This window comes from Macaca nemestrina, chromosome 3 (genome assembly GCF_043159975.1).
Source record: "Macaca nemestrina isolate mMacNem1 chromosome 3, mMacNem.hap1, whole genome shotgun sequence".
Taxonomy (NCBI): Eukaryota; Metazoa; Chordata; class Mammalia; order Primates; family Cercopithecidae; genus Macaca; species Macaca nemestrina.
In genome coordinates, this window is record NC_092127.1 from 99,761,764 (window position 1) to 99,781,963 (window position 20,200).

Here is a 20,200-nt window from a genome sequence, read left to right on the forward strand (position 1 = left end):
ACTTAGGAGAATGAAGAAAATGTGTCTGTGATGCCACAATCTCCCTGAAATTTTCTAACTTGTACGGGTGTCTTACCTTTTGTCTTTGGACTAATAACCAAGAATTCACTTCAGCAAGTTACACTAAACCACCTCCATTTTAAAAAATCAGACTAGAGCCATTAAATAATTATGAAACTATTTAGTATAGCTTTAACTACTTTGACTAAAGCATACTTAATGCCCTCAAATGCAGTTTCAACCTGAATTTTCCCCTTACTCCAATCATTTCCCGAGAGACCGTTAGTAAATTATCAGAAAAGAATATCAAATTTTTCAATTCCACTACTGTGGCCATACATAGAATTAATACATTATAAAACATTCTAAATTGTCAATGATAATTTTGAAATGCATGCTTTGCAAGAGTGCTTATTTTAAAACATGTTTCATCAGTGACGGTTATTTGCCAATTTTAAGAGTTCAACTATTTTGCCATAGGTCTTGTTTACCTACTATCCTTGCTACCTTCCATTGAGAACTCTCTGTAGAAATTGTTTGCAAATATATCTCAATAATAGGGATGAAAGCATCTAAATTTGGTCTCCCAACACATTATCTAAGTTCCATACCATCACAACTCCCATCACAACTCCCAGTTACTAACAACAATAATTACTCTTTGCTGACTGCCAAAACCATGCCAGGCACTGTGTTAGATCTTGCAAAAGCATTTGCTCATTTTCACATACAGGAGTTCTGTCAAACAGATTTTTTCCCACTTTTACACTAAACCAAGGGTTAGAGAGGTTAATTTGACTAAATTTACATAACAGATGAGCAAAAGTGCCAAAGCCAAGTCAAGTGGATTAAGACCCCTATGTCTGTCCCCACATCCTCCACAGCATCCAAATCCACCAACAATTTAATCAATTCTTCTATTAGTTCTCAAGTGTGAGTAATGTTTGTAAGTGTCTCAAAGCCAAAAGAAAAGAAAGACCACGTATTCTCTGTTTGTAGGGTATAGAGATAGACATGGCTATAGATAATTAGTCTTTTAATTTTAGTACTGAAATTCTTTACATATTTACTTATTCTTTGGCTATTTGGTCTGTCAAATTCTCTCAAAAGACAAAAGGTTCTTGCTAATTTGATCTAAAAATGCAAGACTTTTTCAGCTCAGGATTTTTTTTCTTCCTGTTATTGCTTCCCTTCCATCTGTTCCTCTTTCTCCTTTTAAACTTACTATTATTTGCATATTAAACTCCTGAATCTAGCTACCTTATCTCTTATCTTTTAAATTATGATTCCCATTTCTTAGTATTCTTTGCTCTACGTTGTGAGGATGCACATCAATCCGATCTTCTAGATTATTAATTCAGTTCAGCAAGGTCCATTTCCTTTTTGTTTTCATTTCTTCTACTGTTTTTTATAAATTGTATATTTATTCAACAAATAGTTACTGCACATCTCTAGTGCTCCTGGCACTGATCAAGGGTCTTAGGACATATCAAGAATTAAACAGATAACTATTCCTACCTATACAAAGCTTATAATTTAGTGGGGAAAGACAGATATCAAGAATAAACCTAAAATTAAGTTTGTTATTTAACATGTTAGTAAGTGGTAAGTGCTAAGGAAGAGAAGAAAAAAAAAAATAAAAGTAAGGAAAGAGAGACTTAAAAAAAATGCAGATAAGCAGAAGGTTGTATTAAATTGGCAGAGTGGGCCTCATTGGGAGATTGAGATTTGAGTAACGATGTGAAGGAGGTCAGGCAGTTCCCACAGTGGTACCTTGGAGGAGAGCTTTCTTGATTGAGAGAACAAGTGAACTGACCTTGACCATAAGGTGGGAAAGCGTCTAGTTTGGGTACCAATGTGGCTGGAGAAGAGTGAGTAATGGAAAGCGTCACAGGAGATGAAGTCCGAAAATCAAAAAGAAATAGCACAGGGAGGCTGGAGTGGATAATTTAGGGCCATGTGTCCCCTCTAGTAGCTTCTATTCTCAGCGAAATGCCATTGCAGGATTTTGAGTACAGGAGTCATATGACATGATATGTTTTAACAGGCTCACTGTCTACTCTATTGTAAACAGGCTCTCAGGGTCAAGTATTAAAGAGAAAGATCCATAGGGAGTATTTTGCAGTAGTTTAGGTGAAAGATAATGACAGCTTGCACCAGAGTAGTGATATTAGGAAAGGTGAGGCATGGACATATTCTAAGGCGGAACCCATATAATTCCCTAGCAGACTGACTATGGAGCGTGTGAGAGAAAGAGAAATCAAGCATGACTCCATGGCTTCTGGCCTGAGCAATCAGAAAAACAAAATTGTCATTAACTGAGATACGCCAGTCCATAGCTAGAACGGGTGTTTTGGGGAAGAACAAGACTTCAATTTTACTATGTTAACCACTTTTTGTTTTTGAGATGGGGTCTCACCATGCTGCCCAGTCTGACTTTGAACTCCTCGGCTCAAGTGGTCCTCCCACCTTGGCCTCCAAAATTGCTGGGATTACAGGTGTGAGCCACCACACCGAGCTAATACTTAAATTTTAGATATGCTGAGTTTAAAATATCTATTGAATATCTAAATGCAGATGTCAAGTTGGCAGTTGGGTATTGTATTAGTTCTCTACTGCTGCTGTAACAAATTACCACAAACTTAATGGTTTAAAACAATAGAAATTTATTATCTTATAGTTCTGTATGTTAGAAGTCCAACATGGATCTTACCAGGCTAATCTCCAGCTGTGGGCAGGGCTGTATGGCTTTCTGGAGGCCTTAGAAGAGAATCAATTTCCTGCTAATTCAAGTTGTTGGCAGAATTCAGTTTTTGCACTTGTAGGACTGAGATTCCTTTCTGCTTGCAGACTGTCAGCAAAGGGTCATTCCCAACTTCAAGGGGTCAACCACTTTCTGGGGTTTGCTACCCCTCTTCTCCAACTACCAGCCAGCAATAAAAGAGGGAATCCTTCCCATGCTTCACATCTACCCCGCCTTTTTTCCTGTCCTCTCTCTGACCCCCTTCTTCTCTCTTCCACTTCCGTGCTTCAGGACTCATGTGATTAGATTGGGTTTACCTACAATATGCAGGGTAATCTGACCATTTCAAGGCCCTCAACCTTAATCATATCTGCAAAACCCCACTTGCCATATCAGGTAACATATTCACAAGTTCCAGAGATTAGGGCAGGGACATCACTTGGGGAGTTGGGGGACACTCTTCTGCCTACCTCAGATGCATAAGTCTGGAATTCAGAAGAGAGGTTTCAGTTGGGATATCAATTTGGGAGTAGCTGGCCTAAAGAATTGCATATGGAGGTTAGTTTCGATAATGACGATGACAAAGGTTTGAGCTCTGGAAGAAGAGAGGAATCCATCCGAAGAGACTGAGAAAAGACAGAGGGATAAACAAAAATGTCTTAGTCCATTTGAGCTGCTGCAACAAAAATACCATAGATTGGGTTGCTTGCAAACAATGGAAATATATTTCTTGCTTTCTAGAGGCTGGAAGCCCTAGATCAAGGTGTCAGCATGGTCGAGGCATTCTGGGGAGGATCCTCTTCCTAGCTACAGACTGCTGTCTTCCTATTGTATCCTCACAAAGTGGTAAAAGGGTGAGGGCCCTCTCTGGGGTCCGCTTTATAAGGACTCAAATCCCATTCCTCAGGGATCCACCCTTATGACCGCATAACCTCCCAAAGTTCGCACTCCCTAATACCATGGCATTGAAGGTTAGGAGGATTTCAGAGAATGAGCTTTGGTGTGACACTAACATTTGGTCCGTTGCAAAGTTAATACCGTTTTCTGGAAACCAAGTGAAGGCATTCTATTATTTTTATTCCAGAAAGTTATTTTTGTTTTCTTTCAGTAATCTTACCTCTTTTAATATCTTCATTATTATAGCATAATGCAGCTCTGTTTCTGTAATTCATTCTGTTTTAGTAGCAGCCATCCAATCTGATATTGTGCTTGGTCTTCCTCCATCAAGTTACTGAGCCCCTTAAAAAAACTGTGTCACTCCTTTGCCTCCTGGTGTCAGGGCACATGGTCAACTCAGCATCTATTGAGATGTGCAAATCCAGAAAGAAATTTGTAGTAATGAAGCAAAAATGAAAATTTCTTTTCCAGTGGAAAGACAAGTAGACAAACTGGGTCTCAAGGTGTAAAAGTTACTCTGATTGTGAGGAGAGGGTGGGAGAGGTCATCTAACCCCAGGAAATGGGCTCAATTTAACACAACAATGCAATACCCTCTGAGGCTGCCAGCATCTCCAGATCATCAGATTTTCCACAGGGATTATTACATCTGAGTGATAATTCTGTTCTAAGCACAGAAGTGAATTAAGTGCCTGGTTGGCTAGGAACTTCCTCTAGAAGGATGGTGGTCTTTGCCTCGGAGTCTGTTAGAAAGGCAAGCCTCCAACAGAACTCATGGGTCTTCATCATCTCCCTTGCATTATAAAAAACTTGGCCCCACACTAAATCTTTCTTTTTCAGGATACTAAGGAATCTATACACAACTTCAGGTTTGCCACTAAAGCAACCTAAGTCACTAGAGCAGAGAACTGGAAAAGAAAAGAGATCCCAGATAAACATGTATGCTGCCATTCTGTTTGCAATTTTAAAACAGTATCTCTTCTGGTCATTCATTAAAGTGTTCAAAAATGCCTCATACTCAATTTATTTCTATCAATTCTACTCTCACTATGATGTCCACACAACAGGCAGATCCAGGTTTTGTGGGACCTGAAGTCAATATAATAAGGGCAGGAAAAGGGTCTTTAAGGAGAAGGATACACAATTATAAATGCAAAATTAAGGTAAAATTTAATGTTCATTTACAATGAGAAAACAAAGAACAATAATTATGGAAACTTGAAGACTCAGATCCTTATATTTAAAATATTTAAGGCAATTTATTAAAAATGATTACATATAAATTGTTCCTATTGGCATCCTGACTCCACTTTCTCATCTAGAATGTTCTATAACTCTGAACACTCCCAGCACTCAAAAGCCTAAGCTTCACCTTAAATTCTCCTCTGCAATGTGTGAATGCTCTGACCCAATTTTCCCATGATTTATTGTATTATGAAGGCATTTTCTATCTCGAAGCTTGCCATTGCTAGAAAGTTAATTCTACAGAACCAGCTTAAATTATTTTAAATTGTTTCTTATTTTTGGCATCATTAATGAAAAGTTTATTAATTAGGTTATTAATACCCAGTTGACAGAACATATAGAATTAAATACCCTATCGTATGGTAATTTACAAGATGTTTTGTGGGTGTTACTGGCTTATCCATATATGCAACCTCAGAACAGTTTGTCTTATTCATCCTTGAATTTACAGAACCAAGCAAAGTGCCAGACATATATGTTAAAATAACTTTTATGAATGAATAGTGCAAAGGACTGATTATTCAATATGTATTTATCATTGTCTTATATAATAATAAAATCACAGAGAATTGAAATAATAGATAGGATATGGACCAATACACAATTTAGAAGAGCTCACTGAGATTCAACATAAGAGAAACAAGTAGTAAACCATTGCAGACTTTCCTTTAGAATTATGATTAGGGGAAAAGTTAAAATAACTTCTTCCTATGCTTTCTTATTATTAAAATTAGCATCCTCCTAGAATTTCTACTTGATAGTCTTTGATTTTTCAGCCAAGTGAAAATAAATTGGTATCCACTTTAATCTGTTTGTTTCAGTTTTTGTAGCAGTGGGTTTTTTTTTACTGGAATATGCAGGCTGTCACCATAGTTGGATCACTGTGCTGTTCTTTTGCTTTTCATATACTAACATTTCTTACATACTCGCACAATAGTATTAATAGCAAAATGTTGTTAAATTCAGTTTTTCAGGGGGGCTTGTGGGGTACCTAGTAATTTTTGACCTGATTTTTGCTTTGTGGACACTCAAAAGAAGATAAAAATTAATTATTTTCCCCTCTCCCTTGCACAAGAGCCAGCTGTCTTTGCTCTAAGCGGCATCTCAAAGAAAATGCCTCCTTGGGCTAGGCAAGTAATACAACTGAGTGATGCAGGTCAGGTGTTTGTGAATGGTGATGTGGCATGGTCTTTCACAATAAGACAGCTGCTATTCAACTCCACGCCTAGAGGAATACAAGCCCACAGTTTCCACATTCCATATCTTCCAGATTTCCATGAGCAGCCACAGATATGGATTTTTTTAAATGTTGATAAGCAATTCAATTTAATACCAACAATAAAATGTAGAATAAACAAAAGAAAGACATTAATGGGCTTAGTCTGTCCACAGCTGCCAGTTTGTGACATCCAGTTTAATAACTATAATTTTATTAATCTTAGGGAGAGTTAAAATTCATTTTGTTTTATCGTTCTGAAAAAAAAAATTTATTTATATCTTTGGAGAGTTCAGGGGCCTATGAAGAATAGAATCAAATTGTCTCAGAATTAGCGGGTACAAAGGCTGGAATTTGACGGATTTAAGAGTAAGAAAGTGGCGCAAACCCAGGAAATAATTATTTTCAGCAAACTGAGAGACATGAGGGCAGAAGGTTTCCAAATGGCAGAGCCTGGAACCCTACTGCCATATTGTTTCCAGGAGCTGACAAAGCTGGCTACGCAGATAGATCAATGACCATTAAATGAATACCAAGAGGTCGAGTAGCCTGCTTCAGATGGACCATGTCTTAGTCCATTCAGACTGCAATGACAAAATACCTTCAACTAGATAATTTATAAACAACAGAATTCATTGCTCATGCTGAGAAGTTCAAGATTAAGGTGCCAGCAGATTCAGTGTCTGATGAGGGCCTGTTTCTCATAGATGACAACCTCTTGCAGTGTTCTCACATAGCAGAATGGGCAAACAGCCTCCCCAGGCCTCTTTCAGAAGGGCACTAAACCCGTTCATGAGGGTTCTGCCCTCATGACCTAGTCACCCTTGGCCACCTACTCAGCAGTTTATGTGAGAAAGAACCCTTTCTAACTTGTACAAGCCTCTGAATTTGTGGATTTCTATCACTTTAGTCTAGCTTATGCCCTAATGAATTCAAGAGGCCCTAGAATTTTCTTAAGAACCTAACAGAGGACCTCACTACTCAAAACACAAAAATAAAACAAGTTTGCCCGAGAAATTCCAAAGGCCGGAAGAATGAGGCCTGTATCATATTTAAATTTTTTTAGAAAAAATGCAATCTGATGTGTACATGCTCAAATGTTAAGAAATAATCCATACTGATAATATGTTTTAGCCGCTAGAGCTAAGTGTCTTATCTGGGTAGTTCTGGCCTTGAAGCAGTTTTTTTGACATCCACGGAGGCCGGGGTGTGCGGAGTTAGAGTTGTGGTCCACAAGGAGATCGGAAGTCCTTCTGTAATGGATCTATTCCTGTATACAAAGAAAGTATCATATATTTTTAGGCAATAGTAACTTGTTTTAATGTCTAGTGTTAGCTATGATTTGGGCTTTGATTACTTTGGACTGTAGCCTAAAATTTCTCTGATGACAGACCTTTAAAAGAAAATAATTTACTGTCTCTCAACAGTAAATTTAGGTACGTGAACTTTTTATATCCACTCACTTCATCATACTTGATGATTTTTAATACATCTTTTCAAAATAACACTCAAAGATATTTTTTATTTAACAGAGAGAGAAAATGCAGATATGACAAAATAGGTAGAAATCCGATTTAGTAAAGAAACCAGGTGAAGTGTGAGAGATCGTCTGTATTTATGACTGCCTCAGCTTATTTATAAGATGTATTGTTTACGATGACAAACCTCAAAGGTACAAAGATCTCCAACACAATATCATAAAATGGACAGCAGCAATCCTTTTAAAATATTATATAACCCTTAACAGAGCCAAAAAATATTGCAGGCAGTTTAGCTGTTGTTCTAAAGCCTAGGGAACATTTCCTTTCATGGAAAAATAAAATCCAGGGCCTATTTCCTTCTTTAAGATGTGAGATGTCTCCTGGGCTATATACAGATACGTAAAAATATCAGGCAGTTCCTATATTTTAACGAATACACAAATGAATGCCCAAAGGCATGTGCTGAGAGTGATTGCAGTCATAAGTAATCTATGTCAAGACATTTTCAACAACTGGACAGTGTGCCTCGCATTTTTTGGACATCTTCAGTCCCTGTGGTCTGGAGCTGTCTAACATAGAAGGCACCTTTCGCAGACAGCCCTCGTTAACGTCTGTGGAATAAATGAATAAGTGAAGGGAGGAATAAACAAACACCAGCTTAAATTTCCACCTAAAATATGAACTAACTACATGTAGCAGCATGCCTTGTTTGCATTATTTTGTTTACCTATGGTCTTAGCAAAATTCTTCTTCAGAGTTTAGAAGCAACTTTCACATTTGCTTGTGATACAGGGGAAGTATCAGATATTGATGTATCTTGGACCATATAGATAAAGAGGTAATATGTAACTTGACATTTCCAGAGCTAGGAAATACATGGCAAACTGGAATATATCTCAGAGAGAAAAGCATGGCGTATATTATGCATATAATACATAACTGGGCATTCCCTGAACTGGAAAATACATGGAAAGCTAGAATACATCATGGAATATACACATAGAGGAGTAGAGTTTCAGATAATATAGTCCAGCACTGTCCAATAGAAATATGATGCGAGCCACAAATGCAAGCCATGTATGTCATTTAAAATTTTCTAATAGACACGTGATATTAATTTTAACATTACATTTTATTTTGATGAATATATCCACATTATTACACTTCAATATATAATCAATATTTTTAATTGGTTTATACTTTTTGCAAGCTATGTCTTCAAAATCTGGTGTGTATTTTACACTTATGGCACATTTCAATTTGCACTCGGCACACTTGTGGTGCTCAATAGACACATAAGGCCAATGACTATCAAATTGGGCAGTGTAGATACACACTTTAGCACTTCCCTTTTATTCTAAGTGACCTCTTTATCAGAGTGGAAGAGAAATACAGTCCTCACTTTGGCATTTTTGTTTTGCTAAAAGTATTGTTAATATCCGAAATATTAAACACCAGGCATTCCAAAGTCAAATATAAGTCCTTTGGAAGTTTTGCACATTTAATGTTGCATGATCCTTAAAAGTCAAAACCCAGAGGGGGTGGACTACATTAAACAAATAAAACTCAGACCTACAAATTGCAATTCAAAACATGTACAGTGAAACCCCATCTCTACAAAGAACACAAAAATTTACTGGGTGTGGTGGTGCATGCCTGTAGTCCCAGCTACTCAGGTGGCTGGCGCGAGAGGATGACTTCAGTATGGGGAGGTCAAGGATGCAGAGCCATGATTGCGTCACTGCACTCCAGCCTGCGTGACAGAGTGAGACCCTGTCTCAGAAAAAATATATATATATTTAATATGTGCACAACTGACTTGCACTTAACTCCATGCTCCTGGATTCCATTAGCTGAAGATATGTCCCGGTCTTGACTTTGGTCTAGGACTTTGGGCTTTCTGCGGTGTCATAGAGGAGCATGAACCTGGCTTTGAAACCAAATAGGCTTATATTTTATTCGATTAATGCCACCACCTCATCTTTTGTGAAATGAAGCTAATAACACCTAGGGTGGGGCATTTTCATATCTAAGGGATAATTTATGTTGTTCTCAGTGCATTTCATTTGCACATCTTGAATGAAATGCCGTCAGCCCTCACCAACCTAACTCCCCTCTTGTGCACCAATACCCTTTCAGGCCATGGGCAGTGCTCCAGGAGGGGTCCCTGGTTGACAGCAGACCTAGCCCTCAACTGCTACCACCAACCCCCATCACACAGGCCACTCTCCTCCCACTCACCAGCATAATGGATAGAACAAGAATGACATATTAAAGGTGAATTATCGCATTTCTACTTTGACTACACACTTTCCTTCTTTATCTCATTTCTGCTGCTAGTTCTTTGTCATTGCTTCTCCTCCTGTTGGCACCTACCTCACTGGGAGGCATGGAATGAAAAGCAGTGAACACAAATCAGTCTATTTTAGATATTAACAATATCCTTTTAAGACGCTGTAACATAAAGTGTGCTTTAACTACCAAGAAAAATCATTCAATAGAACATGGTTCAAGAATGTGCCACAGCGGGAGTGGATATCAAATAAATGATAAGTAAGATAAGCCTTACCAGGGAACAGATGTCTTCCATCCAGCAAAGGAAAAGTCCCATCACCACAGGCCTTTAAGGGAATCGGCATAAGAAAGCCTGAGTGTTATAAGTAGCGAAATGCCCCTATCTTCAGTCAACCTAATTAAGGTTTCAGACACTCCCTAAGACAGAAATTTGCACTCAATATGTATGTGCATGCCTTGTGTGTATGCGTGTTTGTGTGTCTGTGTGTGAGTATATATATTTTAAGTTAAAGTTGGAGTAGAAAGAGAATATGTCAATTTTATATAGCATTTTATAAGTAAATGTTAAATGCACGGTTTTAAATTAATTACTAATTACTTATAAATTATATTTAAATTAATTACTAATTACTTATAATTAATTATATAATTACTAATATAATTCTACGGTTTCAGAGCATTGTGTAAAATTCTAACATTTCCATAAGTTCAGGATGGGGCAAGCCCATCATATTCCAGGGAAAGAAACAAGTTGGCCATTACCACTAATAGTAAGTAATTAACCAAAAAGTCCATCTTTAGTCCATTTATTTTAACTGTTTCCCGAATACTAGAAAACATAAATAGGGCCTATCCTGGAAGAAACCTAGAGTCAAGCTAGAAGAACCAAATCTCACCCATATAGAACAACTCACAGGCAACAAAATCAAGCTTAAAACAGACAGTAAAATTTGAGCACCAGACATAATTTCTAGATTAGTTTTTTCCTAGCCAGCACCTGGCTTAGATGGGGGAAATCTTGATTTTAGCACTGACTCTGCCAGTTACCAATTATATAGCATCTCTGAGTCTACGTTCTTCATTATATAAATTGAGATATTACACTCTAGAATTTTTCAGTTTCCTCAGTTTTAACATTCTGAAATTCCAATTCTGTTTTCAAAAACAATGTTCCAGTGCTTATGTTTTTAAAAGTATACAATAGATACTTTTTTTTAAGTTGCAAAGAAATATTTGAAACTGAATATAAAAATTCAGGTTTAGGAAGTGAGACCTGATTTTATTAGAGAAACTAGAAATATTAAGCCTCAAAATCTTCAAATTTCTTGGAAGCCAAAGCAAACAGAAAAGGAAAATGGATTATAATTTTTGCTGACTGAAAAGAGGCAGTTTCTTCTTTTGGAAGAGCTCAAAAGAAATACTTTACATGAGACACTTTTCTTGGTGAAGACCTCTCATGCTCAATGCATTGAACCCGAGAACTGTAGAAAACACAATTACTTCATCACATGTTATCAATATGAAGTCTCCATATAAGATCAAAGGAACCATTAAGGACCATCTATCTAACTCTCAGATTATCAGACCAGAAATAGGGATTGTTGCATGGATTTTTACAAACAACAAAATGAAGAAAATAATTTGACTGTCAGTAATCAACACGTGAATAAACAACTCTTGTCAAATTTTTGCTTTTCAAATGCCTTTTCCTTTAAGAAAGTTTTTAGAGTTTCCTAAATACAAATAACAACATGCCTTTAAAAAATCAGAGTAATATTCATGTTTTAGGTTAGGATTAGACATGGCTTTTAATGATTTAGGTTTGTCTGGTCTATATGGCATTGGATGCCAGATTGGCCATATTCTAGATCCCTCGTGTTCTACAAATAGTCACAGAGGAAATCAGGGAGTAAAGCTATTTATACATTGAAAACAGAGGGTCTCCTGGTTGCCATGGCTGTTCTCTCTGAGGGTAATGTTAACCCTTGCACTAAAAGAGCATTTTGTTTCATTTCAGTCTGTATAAAAATGTGTCTTCTCTGACAAATGAGTTTCAATCAAGATAGGTCTGGGAAGGAAAGCAACTGCATGATAGTGAATTGGAGCACTTGACTCTGGCAAGGCCCATGATAAAAACTTCTCTCTCTTTTTTCCGGTTTTTTTTTTTTGGCTTCATGTCTAATTTAATCTTAACATCTTAAAATCAACATGACAACATAAATATGGAACAAAGCCAAAACTCAGTGTGAATTTTTCCACTGAAAAGTTTTTCTACTCCTATTCTGAACATGGAGAGGAAGGCAAAAGAATATCTAAGAGTTAAGGGAAGGGCAAATTTCAGGTATAATTGAATAACTAATGAGAAGTTTTGGTTGCTGATCAAAAATGTAAAACAAAAAATGTTTCTTAAAGCTCTAACAATCCAAAATGCACTGACTTCCTAACTTACCTCTTCTTCCTGTATCTTTAAAATTTTTAGTCAAACACAGTTAAGTCTTATCTAGCCAGTTAGCTTATCTCGGGATGTCTTATTTTTCTGTATTTGATGTCAAAAGGATTTCACTATATTACCAGACGCTTTGTTTCAATATTATGCACCAAAGGGAGGGAAAAATGCCCAACTACTTCTATTTTTTCAGTCTTCTTACTTAGCAACTCGTCTTAACTATTTTTCAACCTCATTTAAAGTCTCCAGTTCATAGCCTCTACAGCTTTCCCACTACTTATTACCCTCCTCATGTGCTCACTTTTTTCCTTAGCTAGAGCTTAAATTTCATGGTTCATCATTCAAATAATTCATTGCCAAAACCTTAGCTATTCCTCTCACTAATTTCTGTATCATACTCACTTGGTCGAATCTCAGTTCTAATTAAATTTAGCTAACACACCCAGTCTGATCTTGACACCAAGCAGTTTCTCCTGGAAGAAAATACACTCTTACTGACTTTTGAATGCATGGTCGCAAAACCCAAAGGGGCATGCAACAACTGCCCAAAACCATGTTTATCATGCAACTCTTCTAAATGACTGTTTCACTCATTACTATTATATCTTCAGACCTCCCGCATTCCTTCTCCTCTAACTCTCTGTCTGCTGACAAGCTTGCCTCATAATTAACCAAAAAAATAGAAATATCAGACAATAGCTCATGCATCTTTGCCCCCTTGAAACAATCAGCCTACCCTTCTATTAATATGCATGAATTAGCTCTACTGCTATCCAAGGCCAGCTCTTGCACTTGTGTTCTAGAGCCCTCTCCTTTTGTCTTTAAGGACTCTGTTCCTGCAATTACTTCCTCACTCTCTTGCATCAGTTTCTGCCTCTGTAATAAATTTTGGCCATTTATCTAAAACATGTTGAATATTTCCTCTCTTTAATTAAAAAAAAAACCCAACCCACTCCAGCTTCTGTCCCATTTATTAGCTCCTTTCACAGCGCAGCTTCTTCCTTAAAGAGCAGTCCAGAAGCACTAACTTTTGCTTCTCCACCCTACGTCCTCTCTTCAGCTTTTCTGCCCCTACCAGTCTACTATGCCTGCTCTAATCAAGGTTACTGATGAATTCCATGTTTATATCGACCACTCTTTTATTTTTGAAAGTGTTTTTATTTTTGGTTACGGAAAAAATGCACTTCCTAGTTTTCCTCTCCCCGCACAGCTCACTCCTTCTGAGTCCCCTTTGCTCTCTTTTTATTCCCTGATAAACACCAAATGCTGACATCACCCAGCACGGTGCAATTGTCTGGATCCCCCGCTTTTTTCTCTATCCACACACTCTTTCTTGGTGCCTTCCTCCAAGCCGATCATTTTAGATACCATCAATTTGTGATGATTCTCAAAACTACTTCTCTGGCCTTGGTCTGTTTCTGGAGCTACAGATTTATATGTCTAAATCCTACTCAATATCTAAATAAGGTTTTCTAGTAAATAGCTCAAAACTGACATGGCCCAAAAAGGACTATTTATTTGTTTTTTCCACAAACTTCTTTCACTTCAAAATTCTCCAGTAAATGATATGGCCATCTACCCAGTTACTGGAGTCCTAAATCTAGGCATGCTTCTTCAAACTCCATATTCAATCCATCAAGTCGTGTTGAGTCTACCACCAAAACCCATCCCACATCATCCACTCCCTTCCATGTCCATTATCACCCTCTCTCTCCCTAACTGGTCTCTTGCTTTTTCCCTTGGTCCTTTATAATCCCCTCTACAATTCTCCACATAGGAGTCAGAGGGGATATGCAATGTAAATTAGATCATGCCATCCCATTCCTTTTTAATCCCTAGTTATTTCCCACCTTCAGAAGAAAACCCAAACTCCTGAGTTGCCTTATAAATGACCACGCACTTGTCTACCTCTGTGACCTCCTAGACTTTTCTCTCCCTTCCTCCTTGCACCTGCCAACATGAGTCATCCTTAAACATCCCAAGTCCGCTTTCTGGCTTATGACATTTGCACTTATTTCTTCTATGTGGAAACTTTTTCCTTAATGTTTTCACACTTGACTTTTCCTTTCTCTTTCAGATCATGTAACTTCTTTAAAGCAGTCCCAACTACTTAATCGAAAGTAGCTGTCCAGTCATCCTATTTTAATTTTCTGCTTTATGGTTATCCTTATTTTATGTTTTTGGCTTCAGTCTTTTATTTCACTTAATACATTTGTCTGTTTTTCTGTTAGCTGCCTTCTCACTGATGCCAAGAGAATATAAATCACACAAATTCAAGAACCTTACCTTTGTGTTATCAACTCTATTACTAACAATTAAAACAGCGTCTGTTTGGCACAAAGTAGGTTCTCAATAAAAATGTATATGGTATATAAACTGTTAAGTGTTTTAGATAGAAGCTTGTTTGAATTAAAATTACCAACCAATTAAGACATAGAATATTGTATTATAGTTTTAAAAGAAAAGTTATCACTTTCTGATCTCATCAATGAGAAAATTCATGATTGGTCATTTTAATTGTGAGAAAAATGTGAACAGGCCTGTGCTTATGAGGCAGCCTTAGAACACTCTAAAGGACAATTTCTAGAACCAGTATATGACCCAGAACTTGGCTCTGTCAGGGAAATTTAAATTCATTGCAATATAAATAAGTCAAATTTACTATCTAGTGACTATGGTTAAGAGAAACTACCTTAAGAGACTTTCACCCTGGCCCAGAAGAAGTACCATGAACTAGACTTACCCTGCCACCTGAATCTATGGAAAAAACAGACAAAATATATAAAGCAATGTATTTCGGACACAGAACATCAGGAAGTGCAGGACAGTGATTCCTCAGAGATAAAAACAAAATAAGTGAGCTCTGCAGTTGCCTCAGCTGACAATTTAAAGGGAATTTTAGCCTGTGGAATAGAGAGGTCGTGTTTAGGTAAAGCTCATTGGTGACTTTTGAGTTGGAGAGATGGAATTGGGTGCCTGAGAAGATTAAAGTACCTGTAGTTCACAGAGGAGAGTACTGGAGAGGAGACTGTTGCCCAGAGACTGCTGAGGATGCCCCTCAAGTCTTCAGCTACCGACTAATCAACACTTGCACATGTGAAAATAATCTCAGGCTGGGAAATCACCACAAGAAAGGAGCAGAAGGGCGCACAGAGCTGGGAATAGTCTGTGTTTGCACCTGCCAGAGAGGAAAACCCTCACAATTCATGGGTAGGAGGTAGAATACTCAGAAGGATATTGCCCCAGTAGTGGGCAGTATTAGCTCTAGACTAAAACCTGCTCTAATCCCCCCCAATGAAGCTTACAAGCAAGTCTCAAATGAGCAAATTAATTCCAAGTAACTTAACTGTATCCCAGAACATAGCTCAAGAATACTTTTAGGAATACAAAAAAAAAAAAAAAAATCCATCACCAAACAAAATACAAATTACAATGTCTGACATCCAATTAAAAATTACCGAGCATATATAGAAACAAGAAAATATAATCCATAACGAGGAAACTAATCACTCAATAGAAACAGATCAATGTATGGCAAGATGATAGAGTTATTGAAATGTTATTCCATATGTTCAAGAAGGTAGAGAAACACTTGTGCAAATAGAGACATGGACAATAATTTTAAAAGACTCAAACTTTTAAAGATAAAAAGTGCAGTGTCTGAGAGGGAAAATATACAGGATGCTATTAACAGCAGATTAGACAGAGCAGAATAAAGTATAATGAATTTAAAGACACAGCAATTAGAATTTATCCAAAGTGAAATACTAAGAGGAAAAAAAAAAGCATTTAAAAAGAAAAATAAACAGAGCCTCTGTTAGCTGTGCTCTGATATATGTTATTAGAGTCTTTGAGGCATGAAGTAAGATGAGGCATACTTGAAGAACTAATAGGCCAACAGTTCCCAAATTTGATGATAACTACACATCCCACATTGAGGAAGTGAAATAAACCCCAAGAAACACGAAAAACTAACTAAAAGAGATTTAAGTCTATAATAACTCATGAACAAACGTTAAGTTTGTTTCTGTATGCACTTTTATTACAAAAGCAGCTTTGCAAACGTGTACAATGGATGGAGAAGATAATGTTATGAATAATAGCTCTCTCCACAGCACTTCTAAGACACTTAGCACCATCCCAGGCCTAAGAAGTATTGAGATTGTTACCTTACACGACTTTGTGTCTGTGTTTCACAATGCTTTCAATTGACCAAACTTGTTAAATTAAAAGCTATGACATGCAAATAGTCTTGCTTTTCGTCACCATCTTCTGTCTGTATTTGCCAATATTTAAAGAAACAATGTCTTATAATAATACTCTCTTTTTCGAAAAACAGCCTTCCATGTAATTCTCTTTTTTCTCTAAGAGGTGTGGGCAGCACAACGTTTATGTTTTGTAATATTTGGTTCTTTATGCATTCATCAGGAAATAGTCAACATTTTCATGTTGTCAGGAAAGAGAAAATAATCCATGGAGAGTCCATAGAGTATCATGATCTTTGGGCTCTTTTCTTATTCTGACTCATGAAACCCTCACTTGGAACCCAAGTAGCTCGATCTCAGTCACCAAGTATTAATAGGTATGTTATAGACTAAAAGAGACAGCAGCCCTTCAGAAGGAATCAGAAATGCCAACAAGCTAGCATGAGAGTGAACAGGGAACAGAAAAGGGGATAGAGGGAGGAGGACTGAGTCACAGCTGAAGTCTAATAGAGTGGAATCATTACCAATGGAGATGCCAGGATACCATCACGTAATACGAAGAACTTAGAACAAGGGCTTACTATGTGCTGCATGCTTGTATTAACATTTGTACTTTTCACAGTAGCCCTATGAGCTAGGTGTTCTCGTGAGCCTCATTTTATAGATGAAGAAAGTAAATCGCAAAGAGATTAAATAAATTGCCCAAGGTTACAAAACCAGCAATGGGTGGAGCTGGGATTCAAACCTATGGGGTTTCTGGAATCAAGACACTAGACTATACCACTTCTTCCTAGAAGAAGGCAGTCTCCGGGATTTACTTGATGAACAGGCTGGAACAATGGACCAGGTTGGACAGAGGGGTTCTTGGGACAAAGTGCCAGGAGCATGTCTATCTCTCCTACTGCACATGGTTTGTCTTAAAGTGACTCTATTCACCAACCATTAATTGACAAAGCAATACCAATTGACTGATTCTGCCCTGATCCTCTTTTTTAGAGTATCAAACAATAACCAGGGCAATGTACTTGTTACTTCTCAATGGGGCCAGTGACTCAATATTTGTAAGCCAGTGACATTTCTTAATAATAGACATGATGATATTAATAACGTTGAACACTTTTATGTGCCAAGAGCTGTGATTCACTTGCACAAAATAGACTTATTTCTGAGTAACAATCTTGTGTATGTATGCTTGATGTACGTGTGTGTGTGCACGCACACACATCTTTAATTGATATGGGTTTATTTTCAGAGTTAATTAAAATAGTTATTCCTTATGGCCAGCAGAAAACCACTGCCAGCACAGAATACACATGAAAGCCAATATATGTAAAATCATAAAATTTCAGCATTACATCATAGGTTTATAAATTTCCCAGAGATGATGCAGTTATACTCGTTTATAAGAAGTATGGTTTCTAAACTAGAATTTGAAAAATTTGGCTCTATAATACAGTATTCTTATTCTACTGGATGGTAGAAACGTAGCCAGAAAAAGAAAGAAAGAATATTTTATATTTTATAAATTGACAGAAATGAATTTTTGGCAGATTGAGTCTACAAAGGTTTTAAATGAAATGATATACTTAGAGTCAAAGTACTACTGTCCTTGTTGGAGTTGGCAGATGGTGACAGGCTCCAGCCTCCCTGCCTTTCATTGTAATTTCTTTTTAAGTCCTCTGTTCTCCGTCAAGTCATTGCCTGTCAAATGTGCTGCCACATTTTTTTCTTTCTTATGCTGAGGCCACCAGTGATTGAAGGTCTCTAGTGTCTCAAAGACTGCCATTGTCTCCACATTGTTGCTGAAAAGGCTGAGGACATGACTCTGTAACATTACCTTCTTTACCTAGGCTTCCTTTACCTGGACAATGAAAACACAGGAGTGTTGCCTTGTGTTTTCATTGTCTCAGAGACTTGAAGGAAATCATTGTCTTGTTGCGTTGTCCCCATTGGCTTCCATGCCAGGGCTCAGGCACATAGGGCAAATCCCTGGGATTTGTATTGGGAAATTACAAGGTATGTGTGCCATAAAGGAGAAGAACAAAGGACCATGTGGGCCACACACGCTCGTAATTACCCCACTGTTTCCACACCAGCCATGGCCTTGAATCTTCTGTGAATCCAACAACTTTCTCAATGGAAGTTCCTTTCTAGGACGTTTCTCAGACTCACAGAATAGACTTCTGGAAGGTCTGTCCCTCCAGACACTAAATATATACCTACACATGTCTCAATTCTAAAATGAACCTAGCAGAGGTGGAAACAAAAATATGCCACTTACCTACATTTAATCACAAAGCATTTTGCTACAGCTGTTACGTTTTTAACTAGTTCAAAGAATCATGGAAACTTACAAACCAGAAAGAAAAAAGTACATGCTAGACATTGTCTTTTCCAACTAAGGCTAAGAAAGATTAAATGTCTACATTGTCTTATGGCTTTTCCTGCAATTCACTGATTCAGCTAAAGAGTTAGAATAAACGTATAATTTTGTAAATCAAGATATTCACTAAAGGTAACTAAATTCTTTGAAGTACCTCTAAACATTTTTCTCATGGTCTGTTGACACCAGACATGAAGAACTACAGCTTCCTTTAAACGAAAGTTTAATCACCATTGATAAGTCAAAGGATTCATTTTACCATGGAATCTGCAACATTTCCTTATTCTCAGTTGTTGGTCCTTCTGATTCCTTCTCAAGACTCTGCTCTGACCCCTTGGGTTTCTTCCTATATACTGTTTCCTTCAGTGAAATCACCTACTTTCATGGCTTCTGTTGCCACCAGTCTTCAGATGATCATCAAATCTACATTTCTAACATTTCTAACTCTCTTTACCACTGCAGCCTCATTTTGGTCTCTAAGGCATTACTTTTCTGTCCTGCCATCACTCAACCTGAACCAAGCCAAACTTATCTCTCAGGTTTAATAACCAGATTTCCCAGTTCCCCTGACTATGTCCTTAACATTGTCATGATCTCAGGCTACTATGTTAGGCATCTGGGTAAATGTTCCCTTTTTCACTTCATTTTTTTCTCTCTTCTTTAACTACTAGTTAAATTCTATAGATTCTTCCTTAGATACTTTTCTGTGTTTGTCCTCTCCTCTCAGTTCACATGATTCTTACCCCAATCCATGCTCTCCTCCCTTCAAGCCAGGCTCACTCTATTACACCAAAAACAAGTGCCCTAGAGCCCTCCCCTTTTCACAAATCCACCTGATACCCTACTTTTTAAAAATGTTTCTTTCATTATCCTATTATAGGGATGGGAAAGGAAAAAAACAAATTTATTGGGCAGCTAACCATGACTTTGGCACTTGACACATGTTACCCCATGAAGTCCTCTCAATTAATAGCATGGGGCAGTTATGAGGATTTCTGTTTTATAGGTGATGGAAGCAAGCATCAGAAAGGTTAACAACCTGCTCAAGATCACCCATAGCTAATGATCAGTGAAGCCAATATTTGAACTTGTGCTATCTCAATTCCACCCTGCTGCTTCAATATCTTGTCATGGTTCCTCATTATCTAGTGCATTGGTCATCAAGCCTTTATGTTTTGAGTATCTACAGTACATAAGGAAGTACATGTATAAAAAAAAAGAAAGAAAGATCAGGAAGAACAAGATCTTCCCTCCAGGAGTTTACAGTCTAGGAGGAAAGGGAATTTGTGG